Source organism: Lissotriton helveticus, chromosome 6 (assembly GCF_964261635.1).
Source record: "Lissotriton helveticus chromosome 6, aLisHel1.1, whole genome shotgun sequence".
Taxonomy (NCBI): domain Eukaryota; kingdom Metazoa; phylum Chordata; class Amphibia; order Caudata; family Salamandridae; genus Lissotriton; species Lissotriton helveticus.
Window position 1 is genome coordinate 1,706,847,862 of NC_136067.1, and position 20,845 is coordinate 1,706,868,706.

A 20,845-nucleotide genomic window follows, 5' to 3' on the forward strand; every position below is an offset into this window, starting at 1 on the left:
ACCATTCAACAAGGAAGTTACATAGTTCATCACTATCTCATCGATCAATCAATCCATCATTATATTTCTCAATGCCCTCCTGGAAATCTCTGCACCAAGATTGTGAAAGAGGAACTCGTCATCCTCCTCAACCCACCATCTGGCATGCAACATATCACTAAACCAACAACCCACACTCTTTTTCAGGTGTTGACCATCTAGAAAATGTCTGAATGCCAAAACACATAGTTTACAGTGGTCTGACCCCACCATCATTTTAAACATTATTCAGCGTATACTAAACATCCTATATAGTCAACTGTCGCCTTTCATGGATGTTTTTAGACAGTTCTAAGAATTCATAACAGTGTAAACCAACAGAGAAACCAAAGACTATATTGGATTGAGGTGATAATGCATTCGCAAAAGGTAACGGTAACCTTGGGACCTCTTGATCTTTGTGAATCAAATTTTTTTTTTATGAAGTAGGCAGTCGTCCATTAAACAACTGCCAACTCTCAAACAAACCTTTGGAAAAAAGTTCACATTTCTTTTTAATTGCACTCCTTTTTCCTCCAATGAAAGTGTCTGTTTATAAAAAATAAAAAATAAAGTTGGTCTGCTCTAGCAGTACACCATTCCTGTGATGGCCTCCAATCGTAGTGAACCTCAAATTGGGACCTAACGCATTAATATTCATAAGATTGTTCGGATTTTGACCCGCTACCGTTCACAATTCTACCAACCAACCTATCAGTACATAGGCCGAGTCATAAAATGGTTAACTGGTCACAAAAAATACTGTTCACAATATGTGACTAGTGCAGTGCTGCCAGTTTTTTGTACATCTGTTGTTTAAAAAGTGCATGTTGTTAAAAAGCAGTATTTACCAAAATGTGTGCATTACCTTGGTACTTCGACTCATGACTACAATCCATTGCTATACTTCCAATTAGCTGAAAAGTATGGCATATGACATTGGTAGATAGATATATATTCATTTATATATATATATATATATATATATATATATATATATATATATATATATATATATACTAGCAGCCCGCCTCGACGTTGTCCAGGGCCAATGAGGCTTCAGTGCCAACCGCCCGCCCAGGCCCACACTCGCCTCGGCCCCCGTCCGCCCCGACATTGTCCGTGTCGCGGACCCACCTCCCGCCACCGGCCCCCTCCCGGCCTGACATTTTACGTATCCCTTTGCCTTACCTGAGCCGGCGCTCCTGACTTCACCGCCGCTCGTCACCGCACCTCCCCGCCTGTCCGCCGCTCCTCCCCGCCTGTCCGCCGCTTCCCCTCGTCATCACGCACGTCGCAGCCAGCGCTACGTCGCAGCCAGCGCTATGTCGGGCCGGCGCTACTTCCAGGGGACTATTTTTTTTTTAAGTTACATTTTTTAATTTACGTTTAATTTTTATTTTATGTAGCTTATGTCCATCTGCACACCCTGACATTTTCAACGATGTATCGGGTGTGTTGATTGGCGCTGTGGTTCCCGAGTTTACCTGGCTCAAAGGTTTGTGGTCTCTCTTTATAATAGTAGTATAGATATATAGAATTACTCACAAAGAAGTGAACATAAAAATAAATCCCTTACTCCAACCAAAACAAACTTTTTCTTAGATATAAAAGGGGAAAATGAATTAAACTGTGAAGAGAGCTGGCCTGATGAGTAGCCTTACTTTGGGACCTGACATTTGCTACTTAATCAGTATTAATAATGAGCAATTTTCAACCAGGCAAAATGGTTATTACATTCTTCATAAACCCTTAGTCCTGCAAGCCAAAGATAGCAACATAATTAATATCCATGATAAATGGCTGAGTAGCAGGGCTTTTTATACTGACAGCAAAACGAAACAGTAATGGCCACAAAAACGCAGCCACCTTTATCCTCTCGAACACTGAGCCATAAAACCAATGTGCACTTTGCTCCACTGTTCCTATTAAAGAAGAACACAGTATATGAAATAATGACAAAAAGACCTGCTTTGTGATGGTGGGTGAATAAGAAGAAAACTGAACTTAGTACTCGATGTCTTTATCAAAGACGGTGTGTGCACTGGGGGAATCGCTTAATCAGAAAAAAATATTTTGGAATAACGGTTACCGAAAATGAAAGTTAAAGTGCTTCGTAGCACGTGTAAAACTTGCCTCAATCTTCTGTAATATCACTAATATTGTCTTTGTTGTCGCCATTAGCACGAGGTAGTCAGTTATTAACTACCCGAATACATACACATATATGTTAAAATGTACTTAAAACATGCAACACAAGTTCGCCAGCTCCAGGCGTCTTTTTTGGGATGAAGTTGCTCTAACATGACTCGGACACCGTGCACATGTCTGTGAGTTTTTGATTTTTCGCTGGACTGCATATGACAGTCATGCATGCATACTGAATGTCGCTCAGTGTATGGATTGAGACCCAGTGCCTTTTAGCCTCTGTGGCTAAAATGGTGGCCCAGAGTTTACCTCTTCATTTTGAGATTGGCTCTGGTCATCTCACTAGGACCTGGAAGAGCTGACAGTGGTGGAAGCATGTGATTATAGTTGAAAGCCTGCCCTATTTACTTGTTACATTCGGTAGTGCAATCTACTCTGCCCTTTCCTGTGTAAAAAGACGGCAGCAACAGTATAATCGAGAGGCTCCCATCCTTGCCGCACTAATACGGCACTTACAGTGGGCCTCTCTGCCCTGGTGAGATATCCCATGGGGCAGTGAGACCCTTGGTTCCCCCAGGAGCATTCCTTTGCCCTGGGGGACAGAAGAGACTGCACTGAGTGCGACAGCTTTGGTGGCGGTCACGTCGAGGACTGCGGTGCGCAGCGTACAGGTCGCAGGCCCGGCAGCGCAGAGGTCCTGGAGGGCCTAGCTAGCTATTATCCTTACCAGAATCATGCCCACCAGAGGTGACCTACTGTGGGGACACAAGAGGTGTGAGTGCCAGAAAGTCTCTAGACAACTCACCAGAAGCTGGACATCCTGGGGACCGTCCTTTTGGGACCTCCTCCACCAGATTGGCAGTAAGTGCAGTGGATTGCTGGCACCTTCCCCCTACTCTGAGCAGAATTCCTGGGCCCCCTCAGCACCGGTACCCTGCAGATGGAGGTGACCTGCTGGTTCCCAGATCCCGGGCCCTTCAGCCACAGTTTCGCAGCTATGATTCAAGAGGGAGGCCCCTCCTACCATCATTCAGGGGGAGACCTAGTGACACCTGCCCTTCTGAGGGGACCGCGGTGATGCCCCGCTAGGTCTGGTGATGGACAGCCCCACCTGACACCATTATAGAGTCAACTGGGAGCCCTTGGGACTCCAAGTGGGACCCTTTCCTACGTCGTGTTGGTTGTCCTCAGGGCTTGGGCCTTCCCAGCATGGCTGGCAGTAATGCAAGCAAGCATTTGCAATTTCTATTTCTATTTATTTATTTATATAGCGCCTCGCCTTTGGGACCTTATCTGTATTGAGCTGTGCAGCGCATTAGCCTTGGGGCTGAAACATCTACTGTTCTTTAACATGGAGGGAAAGTAAGCACCAAACTGCGTGACACTCCAGGTATGGGAACACATGGAGCGAAATATTGCCTTTCAGCGGGAACTCGTATAGTCCATAGCACTGTTTTTAATATAAAATCAGGGCCTTCGGTGGACATATCACTGAAAATACAAGATTTGAATAAAATATTATTGTCTACGGTTGCTTGTGGATGACAATTTCTATGGACTGGAATCTAGAGAATGTTAAAGTGATTCTGGTATTTTACTATCCTCTGCTGGTCGTTTTCTATCACGAAAGTTAAATAGAGGCAGTTGCCAGAAAAATTTTAAAAAGAAATTCCCTCAGCAGAAAGCAATTCTGGTATTTTACTGACCTCTACTGGTCGATATCTATCAAGGCAGTTAAATAGAGGCCGTTGAACAAGCAGAAAGCAATTCTGGTATTTTACCAACCTCTACTGGTCGTTTTCTATCAAGACAGTTAAACAGAGGCAGTTGAACAGAAAAAAAGTCCCAAAGCGGAAGCAGACAAGTCCTAGGGCTGATCTCCAGAGCCTACAAAGTACATACACATATAAGTATATACCAAAGTATATGCAAGAGGTCTCGAATGCTCGACCTAAAAAGGAGGGCAAGATCAAGGACATGCTTAAGGCGGCCCCTGACAAGTGAGAAGAAGGAGCTACTAAGGTGCCTCTGCATTGGTTAGGGGCGGGGGAGGCATCGTCCACCACTCCTGTCGTAGACAATGACCGGCTGACCAGATGTTTATGATGCAACTCTGTGCTGAGCTCAAAAACAAAATCAGTGCCGTCCGAGCAGATCTTCAGCATGGCCTCTTTGAGGTGCGCAAAAAGGTGAGTGATCTTGGCCACCGAATGGACACAAGTAGAGCGCTGCCGGACCTGGACGAATACAGGGTGCGAATTGTGGACCTAAGTGATCCGGTCATTGTGCAACAAGAGGACCTTAAGAATAGGTCCATGCGTTCTAACCTCTGTGTCTGGGGGATTCCCGCTGACAAGGAGGGCAAGGATATTCGGGGCTTCCTCCAGGGCCTCACAGAGACACTATTTACAATTCAGGATCAAAGAGACTTCGAATTGACTGAGCGCACATAGCAGGGCTGTCAAGCGGGAGATCCAACTCCTCACTGGACATTCTAGTTTGCTTCCAAAATTACTCGGACAAAAAGACAGTGCTGGCGGCTGCTAGGTGAGGTGGCCCTATTAGTTACAATGGTTGTAAGCTCCTGGTCTTTCACAACGTTCCCCCCACCACTTTAGTGGCAGGGCTGCAAATGGGCCACTAAATCCCTGAGGGAACCCTGTCTCATCCTGATTCGGGAGGGGATCCCAACAGGACCTCCCTCATCCAGCCATCTCAGAGTGGATGACAATACGCCACCCATGCCAATGCGGGACACCTACGACAGAGGAGATCTTAGAGTGACGGAGGTTGCATTGGAGCAAGTTCAGAAAGTTGGTGGGCCCTCATCTCCAAACCTGCCTGACGTAGCAACAGATGTTTCCACTATGTAGATTGGGGCCCGGTGAGACTAGCCCCAGGCCCAGAACTTCTTGAAACTGCCCCTGATGAGGAGGAGAATTGTTTATGCTTGCTTCACCCATCTGGACTATGATGAGCCCGAGGCTGGGACAGGCCTTTAGAGAGACACCTGCCATAGAGGCCATATGACCCCAGAGAGTTCCAATGAGGGTCCGCTAGACACACATGTGAGGATATTCATCCTGCTTGATGCCACCTGTACCCTGCCTCAAGGGACGAAGCATCATTAATGGTTTGGTTGTTGTTTGTTGGTTATGTTGGGTGTTTGTGAGCCCATCAGGCTGGTTTGGAAAATATAGGGAAGACCTGACCACTCATTCTTTGCCACCAAAGCCTATAGCTTGATAGCATGCTCTTCTGCAGCTCACCTTATAGTCCACACTCTGCCATGCCCCAGCTTAAAATAGCCACATACAATGTAATGTGGTTTATCAATCCACTCAAAAGGAACTCAGTCTTAAACAAGCTGTCTTCTCTCTCTTTGGATCTGGTTTTGATAAAGGAGACCCACCCACTGTGGGAGGACCAATCTCGTCTTAAATCCCTCATATCCCGGCCAATACTTCTCCTTAGCTACAAAAAAGACAGCGGGAGTGGGGATCCTGTTAGCAAAGAACTGCCCCCTCCAGGTTGATGACATTTTGAGGGAGAGGGCTGGGAGGTGGGTGGCCATCAAATGTACGCTGAGAGGGTCACCTTTGACCATAGCCTCCTTCTGCTGCCCCAACCACTGCCACAAAGCATTCAATATAGAAACCATTTGCACCCTGACTGAATGGCCCATGGCCCCTCTCATCCTGGGAGGGTTCTTAATCAATAAAGAGACCGATCTTGACAAATGTAGTTGTGGCCACACAATGGTGTCGTCAGCAGCTGGAAGGGTGTTTCTGGAAGAAGTGGGCCTAGTGTATGCATGTAGGTTCCGCCACCCATTAAGTACTGACTTTTCACATTATTCTTGTGCCCACAAAACGTATGCCTGCCTCAACTACATCCTACTCAATATGTGCCTCCTCCATTACATCCTCAAGAAGCACAAGAACCACTGACCCTATCAGACCATGGTCCAGTAACTTGCACACTCTCCCAAACATGCAACACACAGGCCCATACTACCTGCCTCTGGTGGCTTCAGGTCTATCTTCTAAAAGAACCAGTACCAGTCGCCAATATAATCAAGAATATTACTAAATACATTACACACAATGGCACGGGGGACACATAAGCCGCCAAACTGTAGGCTGCAGTAAAGGCGGTTATTAGGAGAAACTTCATAGCAAAGGCCTCTTGCCAGAAGCGCTTGTGTAGTGCTGTCTTCCAAGCGCTAAGGAATGACCTCATAGCTTTAGAACAAGAGCATAAACGCACCCACTCCCCGAAGACGTGGGGGAAAATCCTCAAGACCTGGGACCAACCTTAAACTCCTCGAATTAGATAAGGCTGCCTATTCCCTTGCCAAACTCAACAATAAGTACTATATCCAAGGGAAGAAGTCTTGGAAGCATTTAGCCGGTCTGCTCAGAGCTAAAGAAGCTGTTCCTAACATCTCAGAAGTCCAAGATTGCGACGGACAAGTAGTGGCATTGGCCCTATAAGGCTGAATGCTTTCGGGCCTTCTACGCGACCTATCCCAAAGAGGACTCTGATCCGCAATTACTGGCTTCTTGTTTAGCGGGTTTACTTCCCAAGATTAGCACCTCGGATAGAGAGCGACTCGAACAGCCTATATAGAAGGAAGTAATGTTTCTGGCAATAGCTAAACTGTCCCCCTTCACAGCGCCAAGGCCTGACAGCTTCACAGCTACTTTTCATAAGTACTTTGCTTCCCCTTTCCTCCCCTTGCTGTTAAAAGTCCATCGGGCAATGGTACAAGAGGGTCGGGTGACACCTTCCATGTCAGAATCTACAATTTTTATGATTCTTAAACCTGGAACAAAACCCAAGGAATGCAGCTCATATCACCCGATATCTTTGCTAAATATTGATGCCAAAGTCTTCACTAAGATAACCACATTTCGCCTTCAGGACTTGATGGGAGATCTCATTCACCCGAACCAATTGGGCTTTATACCTAGGTGCCAGGCTGCTAACAACACAAAAATGGCGCTCCACCTCATTGATATTGGGCCCATGAGATGTGCTTATTCCCTCCTAGCCTCTCAGAATGCAGAAAAATCATTTGACTGGGTAGATTGGGAGCTCATGTTGGATGTTCTGCGGCACTTAGGGTTTGGGGGTCTCCTTTGTGGATTGGCTTTGATTAGGCTATCATTCCCCGAGAGCTCGCATCTGGTTAAATGGTATATTATTAAATGGTTGATTATCTAACTGGATTTCTATATCCTGGGTAACCCGACAAGGATGCCTCCTCTCGCTTCTGCTATTTGCCATCACCCTGGAGCCCCTAGCCCAATATATTGGAGCGAATCCCCTCATCAGGAGCATTCGGTTTGGCACACAAGACACGAAGATCACTATGATACTAGTTTTGCTAACTGACCCAGGTTTGTCACTACCCCACCTAAAGACGCAGCAAGACACCTACCAGAAAGTCTCCAGCTTCAAGGTCAACCTAGCAAAATTGGAAGTCCTTAATCTCTCTACACCTGTCCCGCGCGAGCTCAACTCCAGCAGACGTTACCCCTATCTCTGTCAGCGATCATGTTGATGTCATCTATGGTGGTGATGAGTGCTTTCTGTACTGTGGTTGGGAACTCACTCTGGACTGTGTGGAATCTCACAGATTAACCTAGTGAGAATGTTTTTTTGTGTAACTGTAACTCGTAGATAAAACTTTTGGGGTAGCAGATTAGTACATTGGTATTTCTTGTTATACCTTATAAAGTGGGGTAGCATATGCCAGGCATTGTGAAGAAAAAACTAAAATCTCTACATACATAAATACAAGAGCATTCATAGAGAATCTTTGGGCGCTCCTCTTCTGTCTGTTGAGATGTCATTCTCATTCTTCTTCTGCTCATGACAGCATACTGCATGGGGCTATTGGGTGGCCCATTTCTGCCATTTGCTCTATTGCCCTGTAAAAAATAACATTTGGCCTGATCACATGAGCACATCCCCATGAAAATGAGTGTGCTTCATTGTCTGAGCTCGTAGTCAGATCTTTAGTTTTTCGTTTCTTCCTTTTAGAGGTTGCCTTTCAGTTCTTTCATTCTCCTTTTTTGAGTACCCTGCAATACCCCTGGCAGTCCTACTAGCTCCTCACATGTGCCTAAATTCATCTGCAGTGTGCTACACTACAATACACTACATTTCTAAACTGCACCACCTTTGAATGGTTTTGCCTATAGATATGATTGTTTTAGTGTTCAAGATGGCCATCATGTTTAGAAATATGATTTCGGCCACCTTGCTTAGTAAAATAGTGATGCATTATTCACGTTAGCATCTTAAGATTTCTGCCCAGTGGGATGTTTACTCAACAGCTTATTTGGGAAAGTATTGTACATAGTGTATCATTTGTTTTCCTGCTATAAGGCAGCCAACACTTTGATTCTTAATGTGGAGGTAAGCTGAAACTTTAAAACAATCGTACCCTAAGCATACTACTATTGCAAGATGGCCACACGCCACTATGTTTATATATTTGTTTTCCAAGTACATGTCCACCAAACTTAGGTGGCAGCGTTTTTTTCTTCTACTTTTATTATTTCCATTTATCTTCCATATGCTTGTGGTAGTTTTTCTGTCTTTTTGTGACTGGGTAAATCTATAAATGCAAGAATGAGTTAGTCAGTGGATGAATGGATGTATGGGTGCAAGAATGAGGGACTTAGTGCATACATGAAGACTTGTTCCTAAACTCATCAGTGACTGAAGAGGCACTTTGCTATAAGCCAGATCTTTTGACATTGCCACTGCTTGTTGGCTGCAGTGCCTTTAGAAGTGCAGTTTGTAATTAGCAAAGGGTTTACTCTTTTCTGGATGGGTGTTTGTATTTACCTGTCCTCCCTTAAGCTCTCCTTATTCCTCCTTAATCTCCTCCCTCGCCACGTCCTTACCTACCTTCTTATCCCACCCTAATCCCCTCTCCTTTATTTTTTTTTTGTTTGAATATGTTTATTGCATTTTATCATCGTAAAGTATTACACAAATGCATTCATATTGGGCAAACGGCGCTATTACACATGACAGGTAGTCCCAGGATCCTCGGATCATCACCTCCCTGCGGAGGTATAGCAGCAAAGGGGCAATTGATCAGATGTACAGGTAAACAGCATGACAGTGTCATATAGCTCCAGCATATGCATAATACATAAACGTTCAGTGGTGACAGTACCTAGCGTCGATGCTAAGGATCTCTGTATAGTGGTTGCATTGCCCAGTCTCATTCTATACAGGTCTCAATATATACCATGACCGGAGAAACAGGTCAGTTGTTCGCACCGCTAAGATACTGTACATTCAAAATTGCATAAACCAATAAAAAACCCTAAACCATAAAGAACAATTCTAGACATATAGAAAAACAGAAACCTGGCGGTACCTAACTGTGGTCCTGTGTGTACGTGTGGAGCTTGCGATACCGAATGGAGCGCAACCAGTGGTGACATGTCAGCGGGAACTTGGTGATCTTGGTAGTCGTCTCATGTACACTGGGGCATGCGGGAAATGCCGAGACGAAACAAGGGGGGGGGGGGCGGGGGCGGTCAGGGAAAGAGGCGGCATAGGTGGGGGGGGGAATGGGAGAGTAATTCTGGCAGGGGCACCGGGGAGCATGAGGAATGAGGAATGAGCTCACGTAATCCCCTCCTGCAAACACACTTGGTGATAGGACGTCAGGATACCATCCCACTCTAGCGCAATAGGATACATCCGGAGCCCCGCTGTCGCCTCTCGGTGCAATGCCACACTCTCAGCCCTCGCCCAATTATCCAACGAGCGCCGCCACTGCACCGTTTGGGGGGTACATGATGCTTCCAATGTCTAGTAATAAGGCGCTTTGCCGTAATCAGCCCCAGATCCCAGAATCTCGCTTGCACCTTTGTTTGTTTCGTTCTTCTAAATAACCCCAACAGGCAAGCCTCCCACGTATTTGGCAAGGTGCCCCCTGTCGCCTTCGCCAAGGCGGAAGACACTGCCGTCCAGTAGGGCAGCAGCAAAGCGCAGGACCAGAGAACATGCAAAAACTGAGCGTCCACAAGGCCACATTTTGGGCAGGCTGTCGCGGTGAGTCCAAAGTACCGATTAATTTTGTCCGGGGACAGATATGCTCGGTGGATCACGTAGTACTGTATGATCTTAAAGCGTGCATTGCGCGGCACATGCCGTGAGCCAGCCAGCACTCTCGCCCACTCTTTATCAGTCCAGTCCCGTCCTCAATCTGTCACCCATTTGTCCCGTAGACGTTGAGGAGAGAATTGTGTATGTGTGTGCAACGATTGAGCAATCCAATGTACAAGATGAGAGCCGTGGCCCATCACGTGTAAGTATTGGATAAGCAGATGGATCGGTGGTTCCTCCGCCAGTGCTCCCCAAGCCCTCGACAAAGTATGCAATAGTTTCGCGTGAGTCAGAAATTGCCCTGCCGGTAACCCCGTGCTTTCAGCAAGTGCATCGAAGGAAAGCAGTGCACCCTCCTCAAAGAGGTCGCCTAAGCTTTCTAAATCGACCGCTCCCCAGCTGTCCAGTAGAGGAGCCGTGAGTATCCCGGATCCCCAGGGTGTACCCAGTAAGGGCAAATTGGGTGCGTACGGCTTTACCGCTGCAGTGAGTTTCAGACCCCTGATGAAGCACTTCCGTGCCACCTCAAGGTGGAGCTGATTCTGAACATGAGACCTAGCCAAGGGATCGAACAGCGCATGAATCTGGGAGACCGACATAATAGTCTCCGTAGTGGCGGTGTCACTCAGATTACGCCCGCTCAGCCAGTAAGCCACCCACTGTAGTTGCGCAGCCAGATAATACAGCTTGTGGTTCGGGACCGACAGCCCACCACTCTCGGCTGCTGCATAAAGAGTCCTCAACGCCACTCTAGGACGGCCTTTGTTCCAAATCAGTCGTCTTTGCAGAGTGTCCAGCTCGCGAAATGTGCGAGCCGGGACAAAGACTGGTAGGTTCGCATAGTAATACAGTAGCCGAGGCAATACGATCGCCTTCGCCAGAGCTATACGGCTGGGCACATTCAGCGGAAGAGTGTTCCAGAAGGAAACTTGCACAGTGAGCGAGGAAATCGCCCTCGTGAGGTTGCCATCCAGCTGGTCCGCTGGCTCGCGGTAAATCCGAATCCCCAGATATCGGAATACTGTGGGGTACCATAGGAACCGCTCACCCATTACCATGACATCACACTCAGGGGCGTCCGCTGCAAAAGAGTACACTCCCGACTTTGCCCAATTAACGCGCAGCCCCGAAATTTCGCTAAAAGTTCTGAATATGTCTGTTAGTGCGCGAGGGAAGCAGGACAGGTCCCTGACATAGAGTAGCAGGTCATCAGCATAGAGAGATACCGAGTGCATCCCATCCATCAGCCGGATCCCCCAAGTCTCGCCAGAGGCTCGTAGCTGTGTCGCCAGTGGTTCCATCACGAGCGCGAATATCAGCGGGGAGAGAGGACACCCTTGTCTCGTGCCCCTACGGACACGAATCGGGTCCGAGAAGAGCCTGTTCGTCCTAACCCGCACCACAGGAGCAGAGTAAAGGAGTTCCACCATTCGAAGGTAAGCCGCACCCAGTCCAAGCTTCTCCAGCACTAGTGCTAGGTAGGGCCATTCCACCGAATCGAATGCCTTTTCAAGATCGAGGATCACACACCCCGAACGTGGCCACTGGGACACAGCCTGACTCTGCACTCGAAAGAGTCGTCTAATATTGTAAGACGTACTGCGGGTAGGAACAATTCCGTTCTGGTCTGTGTGTACTAGTGTAGGGACCAAGGGTGCTAATCTCTGGGCCAGCGCAGATGCTAGGATCTTATAATCTGTGTTTAGGAGGGCCAGCGGCTGGTAAGATCCCATGTTCAACGCATCTTTGTCAGGTTTCAATAGGGAGATCACATTGGCCTCGTTCAGGGACGGAGGAAGTGCTGCTTCTCGTATCGCCGCCGCATACACCCGCAGCAATTCAGGAATGAGAATGGTGGAGTATGCCTTATAAAACTCCGCCGGCAGGCCATCGGGCCCGGGGGACTTGCCATTCGAAAGAGAGTATATGACAGACCGGAGTTCCTCTGCAGTGAACGGCGCTCCCAGTTCCTCACACTGCGCATTAGTGGCCGTCGGCAGTGGGAGGTCCGACAAGTACTCAGTGATCTCTGTTTTTTGTTTTTGAAAACTTTTTTATTGAATGTAAAGAACAAGAAAATAGAAAAACAAAAGAAAACAAGGCAGTCCATTACAAGCATGTCATCATGTGGTTATGCGGGGGGGGGGGTACAAACGTAAAGCTAACAGTATCGCATTCAAAATATACTGTGGGATGGGGGGGAAGAGAAGGAGAACAGAAACAATCAATATATCTATACTTCTGCGGAGGAAACATCAGGTTGGGAGGAAGACAAGTCGGTATCAAATTCCGAAAGGGGGGGTACATATATCTCCACGATACGCGTTCCATTGAGTCCAAATCTTCCCCCACTTGCCAGGTCTGCCCCGGGAGACATACACAGTCTTTTCGCGAAACATGGACCAGTCCATGTTCTGTTGCCATGCCAGAACCGTAGGAGGCCTCTGAGCGCCCCAAAGCTGGGCAATGTCACGCTTGGCTATCATGTTACCCAGTGTCACCCATCGAATCTGCGCTTGGGTACAATCATTCGGTTCCCAAACATTCAACAAGCATCTCCGCGCTTCAGGCTTCAACAGCACACCCATAACCTCACTCATTACATCATGCACGCGATTCCAATAGTGTAGTACAGCAGGGCATTCCCAAATGATATGTAGGAACGTGGCCACCATACCGCAACCACGTCTGCACAATCCATCCGCCGAGAATCCCATGCGCACCAGACGCGGACCAGTCACATATACCCTATGAAGAATTTTGAGCTGGACAAATCGAAGGCGTGCCGGAATAGCTACCTCCTTAGGAGAAGAGAGCGCAGCCTGCCAGTCCTCATCATCCAGCTCCAGACCATCACTAGTCCACAACTCCCGAAGGCTATCCAATAGATCAATCCTAATATTGATTAACTTTTTATAAATGAGGGAGATCGTGCTATAAGGGACATGCCCATCCAGTATCCGATCCTCAAGCGGGGACGCTTCCGGAACATCCGAGCCCAGGGGGAAAACAGACAGGACCGCGTGTCGGACCTGCGCATATCTAAAAGATTCTCTATCATTCAGCCCATATTCAACTTTCATTTCATCAAACGACTTGATCCTACCCTTGATCCATACATCATCAACCTTGCTGATCCCAATCATGTCCCATCGATCAAACCCCTTCGACCGCCAGAGGGAGCCAAGTTTATCCGAGGCATAAAGCGGCGTGGCACGGGTCAACTTATCAGCCCAGCCTGTAGCAGACGTGGCCCGATGCCACACCTGCACGACTGTTTTAGTGGGCCCCGTAAGTGACCCGACGGTCAACTTCGCATACAGAGCCCTGTTGTAGTCACCACCGGGCAACAACCATTTATCCATCGCAAAGGCCGGATTTGGCGAAGGAGTGTAGGTGCCATGATTGATGGCCCCCAGCTGAGAGGCCCAGTAGTAGCGACGGATGTCAGGGAGAGCGATGCCGCCATCGTACCACGGGAGTGTAAGCTTCGAAAGGGCAATGCGAGACCGGCCCCCCCATAGCAACTGCCTCTGGAGGCCATCAATCTCCCGAAAATAGCTAGCCGGTACAACATCGAGCGTATTCTGAAGCGCATAGAGAAATCGGGGGAGCGACATCATCTTAAACAACGCTGCTCGTCCCAGAGGAGAGAGAGGAAGCCGACTCCACGTTCCAACATCCGCACGGAGGCGCTGGAGGGGGGGCAGCAAATTGCGTTTATATCGAAGTGCGGGGTCCAAGGTAATAAAGATCCCCAGATACCTAAAACCCTCCAGCGCCACCGAGATGGGACAGCCACGTGGCAAAAGTGGAGCGTCACCGGAAAGAACATAAATACAGGATTTTGACCAGTTGATAACTAGACCGGAATTTTTATGAAAGGAAGTCAAAACATCAAAAAGGACGATTAACGACTTACGAGGTGACGTAATGTACAAGAGTATATCGTCTGCGTACAGAGATATCCGATCCTCAAAGTCCGGGGACCATCTAATTCCCCTCAAGGACGGTTCCCACCTCAACCAAGCCGCCAGTGGTTCCAGAGCTAGGGCAAACAAGAGCGGGAACAAAGGACAACCCTGGCGTGTCCCCCTACCAAGAGCAAAGGGGGTCGAGGCCCGCCCATTCACCACCACCCTGGCTAAGGGGTCAGCATAGAGCAATTGCACCCAGCGAATAAAGGCGGGTCCAAAACCGAATTTACTGAGGACCGCCCAAAGATAAGGTCACTCGATCGTGTCAAACGCCATGGTGGCGTCCAAGGACGCCAAGATGTCCGGCTCCCGCAGAGTCCCCGCTCTCGCGAGGACTCTATGCAGTCGCCGAAGGTTAAGTGCCGTGTTTCGGTGCGGTATAAAGCCGGACTGGTCCGGGTGAACCAGATCGCCTATAACAGACACCAGACGATTAGCAAGGACTTTGGCTAGGATCTTAGGTTCAGCATTGATCAGGGAAATAGGTCTAAAGGATTCACAACGGTCACGCGGCTTACCCTCCTTATGGATAACTACTATGGAGGCCAGTCTCTGGTCAGGAGGAAGAAACCCCTCTTCCAGTGACTCCAAGAACATCGATCGGAGATACGGCGCCAGTACATCCGGACAGAGCTTATAAAGTTCAATGGGGAGCCCATTCGGGCCCGAGGCCCGCCCCGAGCGAATCGAGCGGATAGCGGTCGCAATCTCATCCGCAGTGGGCGGAGCTTCCAACAGATCCCTCTCTTGATCAGACAGGCATGGGAGCGAGATATGACGTAGAAGCAAGTGGGGGTCCCGCTCCGGCCGATCGGACACCGAGGAGTACACCACCCGAAAATAGTCAGCAAAGCGCGTCACGATTCCAGCTGGATCAGTGACATCCACACCATTTTCATCCACCACAACAGGAACTACTCGACTCGCGCATTCTCTCCTATCCAACCAAGCCAGCAATTTCCCAGCCTTATCACCCACATCATACAGCCGCCCCTGCCGTTCACGACCCATCTCTTTCGCAGCATCAGTCACCACCGCTCTATATTCAAGCTGTTTCAGGTTTAGAAGGTGCAGCTTCTCAGGGGAGACCCCAGAATCCAACTCCCCTTCAAGGGCGGAAATGTCAGACTCAAGACGGACAACCTCCTCCCGCCTACATCTCTTAACATGGCCAATCGATGAGAGGGCCTGGCCTCGAATTACAGTTTTGTACGCTTCCCATAGAGAAACAGAAGAGGTCACTGAACCAACGTTGTCAGTAAAGTAGTGATTGATCGCTGCAAGGAGTTCCTTCCTGATCTTAGGATCGCGGAGGTACCACGGGTTAATCGGGGCGAGACGACCCTCCGAACCCAGATGTGCGTTCACAACCAACCACAACGGGGAATGATCCGAGATACCCCTGGCTAGATGTTTAACCTCCCCTATAAGGGAAGCCTGAGAGGAGGGCATCAGTACATAATCAAGTCTCGAAAGGCTACCGTGGGCCCCAGAGTGGAAGGTATACTGGCGTTGCCCAGGATGATGTAAACGCCAGCAATCAGCCAGCCCCAGCACCTCCAGGAAGTCCCCCAACCAGGATTGAGATTGTGCGATAACACGGGGAGGGTAACGGTCAAATGTCCCAGACACTACCGAATTAAAATCCCCCCCAACCACCAGCAAACCTTCGGGGACCCCCAGAATCACTCTTCCCAGATCGGCATAAGTCGTAGTTTTGAGGCCCGCAGGTATATAGACCGAAAACATAGTGAGCACCTTCCCCTCCCAGCGCCCAACAATGGCGGCGTACCGCCCTCTATCATCAAGTATAATATCGTCTACAGCAAGAGGGAGGGAGGTCCGAACCATAATACCCACCCCCCTGGAGCCAGAAGTGAAACCTGAGTGTGCAATGAGACGATAGCCACGCCTATTCAGTGCATGGCACGTGTTGCCGAGCAGATGCGTCTCCTGAAGCAAAACCACATCCGGAGACAAGCGTCGCAGCATCTGCAAAACCACCCCCCTCTTAATTCTATCACCCAACCCATTGACGTTCCAACACAGTATACGTAGTCCCCTATCCCCCATCCCACAGGCCACCCCAAGGCCCCCCCCACTCCCAACGCAACACGTAAATACAGAAGATCATCAGTACAGTGCCTTGAAGAAAACAGAGAAACAAAAATCGAAACCCCTCAACCCCCCAAAACATCATCATACCCCCCACTCCGCACCCCTGCGTAAGACTCAAGAGCCACCCCAACTTGCAGTGTGCCTGTCGCCCTAATATACAACTAATCTACGAAAAGAACCCCAGAGGAGGAAGATTCACCCGACCCCCGCCCACACCCCGTTCTGACAACACAATAGCAAACAATAGTTGCGTAGCATCAAACCACTGCCGAAAGTCAACATGGCGGCCCGGGAGCCGAGTTCGCTCCTCATTCCTGCTCCACCGGGCCGTCCCCCGCACCACCGGAGTGATCAGGACGGTCAAATTGTTCTCGAGGGGGCAGTGAGTCCAGCCAGTCGCTGGCTGCTCCAGGATGATCAAAGAAAAATGTCCTATCATTGTAGACCACACGCAGGCGAGCCGGGAAAAGCATGGCATATTTCATGTCTCTGTCCCGCAGTCTCCTCTTCACCCCCTGAAATCCAAGGCGCTGCTTCTGGACCTGCTGGGTGAAGTCCGGGTAGAAGTTAACCGAAGCATTCTCATAAGCCGTAGGGCCCGATGTGCGGGAAGCCTGGAGGATCACGTCCCTGTCACGAAAGTTAAAGATCCGTGCAATGATGGGCTGCGGGGGAGCTCCAAGCTTAGGCGGGCCACCCTGGATACGGTGGGCCCGTTCTACTGCAAAAAACTTGCTAAGGCCTTTGGGCGCTAAGTGATTCAGGACAAGGTCCTCCACTAGTAGATCCACCGATGACGAGTCCGTCGTCTCCGGTACCCCGACCAGTCGGACGTTGTTCCGTCGAGCGCGGCCTTCAAAATCATCCAGGCGTCGAGAGAGGTAGTCACGGGCGGACCTCAGGTTACCGACTTCAGTCTGTAATTCGGAGACGTCGGTAATAAGGCTAGATGTGTTCAGATCTAGGGATTTGACCTTCTCGTTAGTCTTCGCAAGGTCCGCCCTGATCAGGGTGACATCTATGGCAACTGTGTCCAGCTTATGGGTCAGGGCCTCGTATTGCTGTCCTAGCGTGGCCTTCATCCCATTAATGGCGCCCATGACGTCTTTCAACGACAGATCTCCATCCAACAGGGAGTCGTCCCCAAGGTTGGCAGGGGGTTTGCTCGGTCCACCCGGAGAGCCCTTAGTGAGGGTGTATCGATCCATGACGTTGGACTGCACATAGCCTCCTCGAGCTGCCGGTCTGGTCTTGCGTCTTTCTCCCTCGGGCTTGGTGGCCATTTTGGGTCGTGCGCCCCGAGGGGTACTCTGAGACCTAGTGAAAATGGCTACACTCGAAGTGCCCTCAGCAAGTCGGAGAATCGGTAAAGGCCAGCCACCAGTCAAGAAGCAGGGGAAACCAGGATCGCCAAGCACCTGCGGGCCAGGTGAGAGGATCAAATCACCTAGGCGACCGAGGCAGAGTCCATGAGGTGGAGGCACCGGAACCGAAACCGAAAGTTGGAGACCAGGCAGGGGAGAGTCACACGTGCCGGTGTTATTCAATTACCACCCGGCTGGCAGGGAAAGCAAGCCCGGGGCAGTACCATGGAGCAGGCCAAAAATGGTCAAAAGTCCATATTTACGGCTCCCGGGAGCCTAGACGAAATGCGGAAACGAGGAAATGATCAGCAGGGTCACGGCCACAAAAGCCTGTCGTCCAAATCAGGATAAGGTGCAGGATAATCGGTGGAGGTGGCGAGGGTCCGGGAGCTCTGAGCTCACGCGACCATCTGGGGTGCACGCTAAGCTCCTCCTCCTCAGTGATCTCTGTTGCAGTCACTCGCAAGCGAGAGCAGTACAAGGCCCTGTAGTGATCCGAAAACGCTTCATGGATAGCCCTCTGAGTGGAGACCACATCTCCCTGCGTCGTGCGGATTGACATCACGGGCAGCGTTTGGGTGTCCCTTCTGATTAGCCAAGTCAGAAGTTTGCCAACTTTATCCCCAGCATGATGCATGCGCGCCGAATGGGCTGCATAGTTCAAGTTTTTCAGCCTATCGAGCAGTACCGCGTGCCTGTCGCGCGCATCCAGCAAGGCCGAGTCGTCTCCCTCCACTGCCTCCCGTTCTCCCGACAGTAGTTCCGTCTCTATTTGTGTCAGTTCTCTGTCTACCTGTCATCGTATTCCTGCCTGCGCTCCCAGACAATGGCCCCTCATCACCACCTTGAATGCATCCCATTCAACTTGCGGGGTAGTCGCGGTATCAGAGTTGTCCTCATAATACTGTAAGATACGGCTCGATAGCAGTTCCGGAAAGGGAGCATCAAACAGTACGTCAGGCTGGAGTCGCCACGTGGGTATCGGCGGGTGTGGGCGCTCCCAGGCAAAGTCAAGCGTGTGTGGATTGTGGTCTGAATGAGTGCGACCCAAATATTGAGTGTCCGTGACTAACGGTAAGAGATCGCTGGTCAGCATGAACCTGTCGAGTCTGACATGGAGTGCGTGGGCGCCGGAATAGTACGAGTAAGTCCGTGTCGTGGGATTGCGGCAGCGCCAAGCATCAGCGAGATCCCATTGCGCTGCCCAGTCAGCAAACGCGCGCGATGTGCCATGCATCGTCGCATTCGCCAAAGGAGGGGTGGATCTATCCAACCCCACGTCCAGGACACAATTATAGTCGCCTCCCAGTAAGAGCGGCACTCCCGGCCACGCTGCAAGCGCTGACGACAGGCGTGTGAGAAAACGGCCCTGGTCGATGTTAGGAGCGTATATAGACGCCAGGACTATGTGTTGGCCGTCTAGGTTGCCCTGCAGTAGTACATATCTACCTTCCTCATCTATGTGGCTATGCGTCATAGCAAAGGGGACCCCAGGGCGAATCCATATGAGAGCCCCACGCGTAAGCAGAGTAACCTGTAGCATATATTTGCCCTCTCCAGCGGCGGCGCAGGGTATGTGTCTCTGGTCCTGTCAGGTGCGTCTCTTGTAATAGCGCTATCTGTACCTGATGCCGCTTGAGATACGAGTACACCTGATAGCGACGCGAGGGGGTGTGCATACCGCGTACATTCCAAGTACAAAATTTAACCACAGCCATTAGAACATTTCTTCTCCACCACCCCGGATCCCCACCCACCCGTCTCACAGCAAATTGCGACCCACCCGTTCAAACCATCACATGACATCAAATACATTGCCCACCAATCTGCTCCAAGTCTCCTACACACATTAAGGGGAGGGGAAAATTGTACCGATCCTGTAACCATGAAACAGTGAATAATAATGCCAAAAGGGCAACTGCAAAACATGCCGTCGTCCAAACGCTCTAGTGAGCACTAACTGTTCGTACTTTCTAAAAGAATGTAGGGGGGGTTTACTAAGCACGTGAAATAAATGCACTCAGATTACATGCAACAAGGACATGGGTTCTCCCCCCATGCCACAGGCGTCTCATTTCGTAGCGCCCAATGACAGTGGAGGCACACAGATCCTAGCGCTGTCAAGGCGGCAACAGGCCCACAGAGTCTGCAGCTGGTTCATCTGCAAGGACTTACCATCAGGGGGCAGTGCGCCCATTCCCCCCTCAAGACCCACCAACAACAGGGCAGTCTCGGTTCGCTGAGCCAGCAGTTCGCTCAACGCTCAAGCATCCGAGTTCTGGTCGCACCCCAGTGTCCCTCGAGGTGGCACAGCAGTCTCCCCGTGCATCAGTATTGCAGAGGCACAGAAGGCGCGGATAAATGTAGTTCCCTTTACACCAATCGTCAGTGAGCTCACAGTATTTTCAGTTGAGTAAATCTGCAGTCTGCGGCGTGACATCTGGAAGTTCAACAGACACCTGCGAATCCGGTAGGCCATATATATAGTCATCATCACTCCCCGTGGCGCCAGGACTGGCACCAATGGTCGGGGCATCTTGCTGCGACCCGCTGATCTCTGCCACTCTGCGGATCGCCTCCTGTTGCTCCTCCTGGCGGTGTTCCGGAGTAGGACCAATGTTCACCTCTTGGCGCACCGAGCTCGCCGTCGAGTGTCACCTACGCCGACATCGACGAGCGCCTCCTTCGCGGCGGGATCTCGGGGGTGGGCCACCTGGGTCCTGGACAATACCCGAGTCGAGTCAGGACTCAGCAGCTTCAGGTGTATTGAAGAAATACGTTTTGTCTTGGGCTACAACGCGCAGACGGGCAGGGAAGAGCAAGGAGTACTTGAGTGCCATGCGGCGGAGCCGCTGTTTAACGTCCATGAAGGAGTGGCGCTGCCGTTGCACTTGTATCGTGTAGTCCGGGAAGAACATGATCGTGGCATTGTCCACTCTGACCTCCTCTAACTTCCTGACCTCCCGCAGTATAGTATCGCAGTCTCGATAGTTCAGCACTCGGATGAGCATGGGCCGAGGGTTCGAGCCCTCAGGGGGGGGTTTAGACGGCACACGATGGGCGCGGTCCACCACA

At 50.1% G+C, this 20,845-nt stretch overlaps 1 protein-coding gene across 1 annotated transcript in view; it reads left to right on the forward strand.

The window, feature by feature from the left end:
• LOC144763712 (uncharacterized) overlaps positions 1-20,845 on the forward strand; it is a 3,323,440-nt gene that overhangs the window by 1,281,823 nt on the left and 2,020,772 nt on the right. The gene's annotated exons all lie outside the window — the stretch shown is intronic.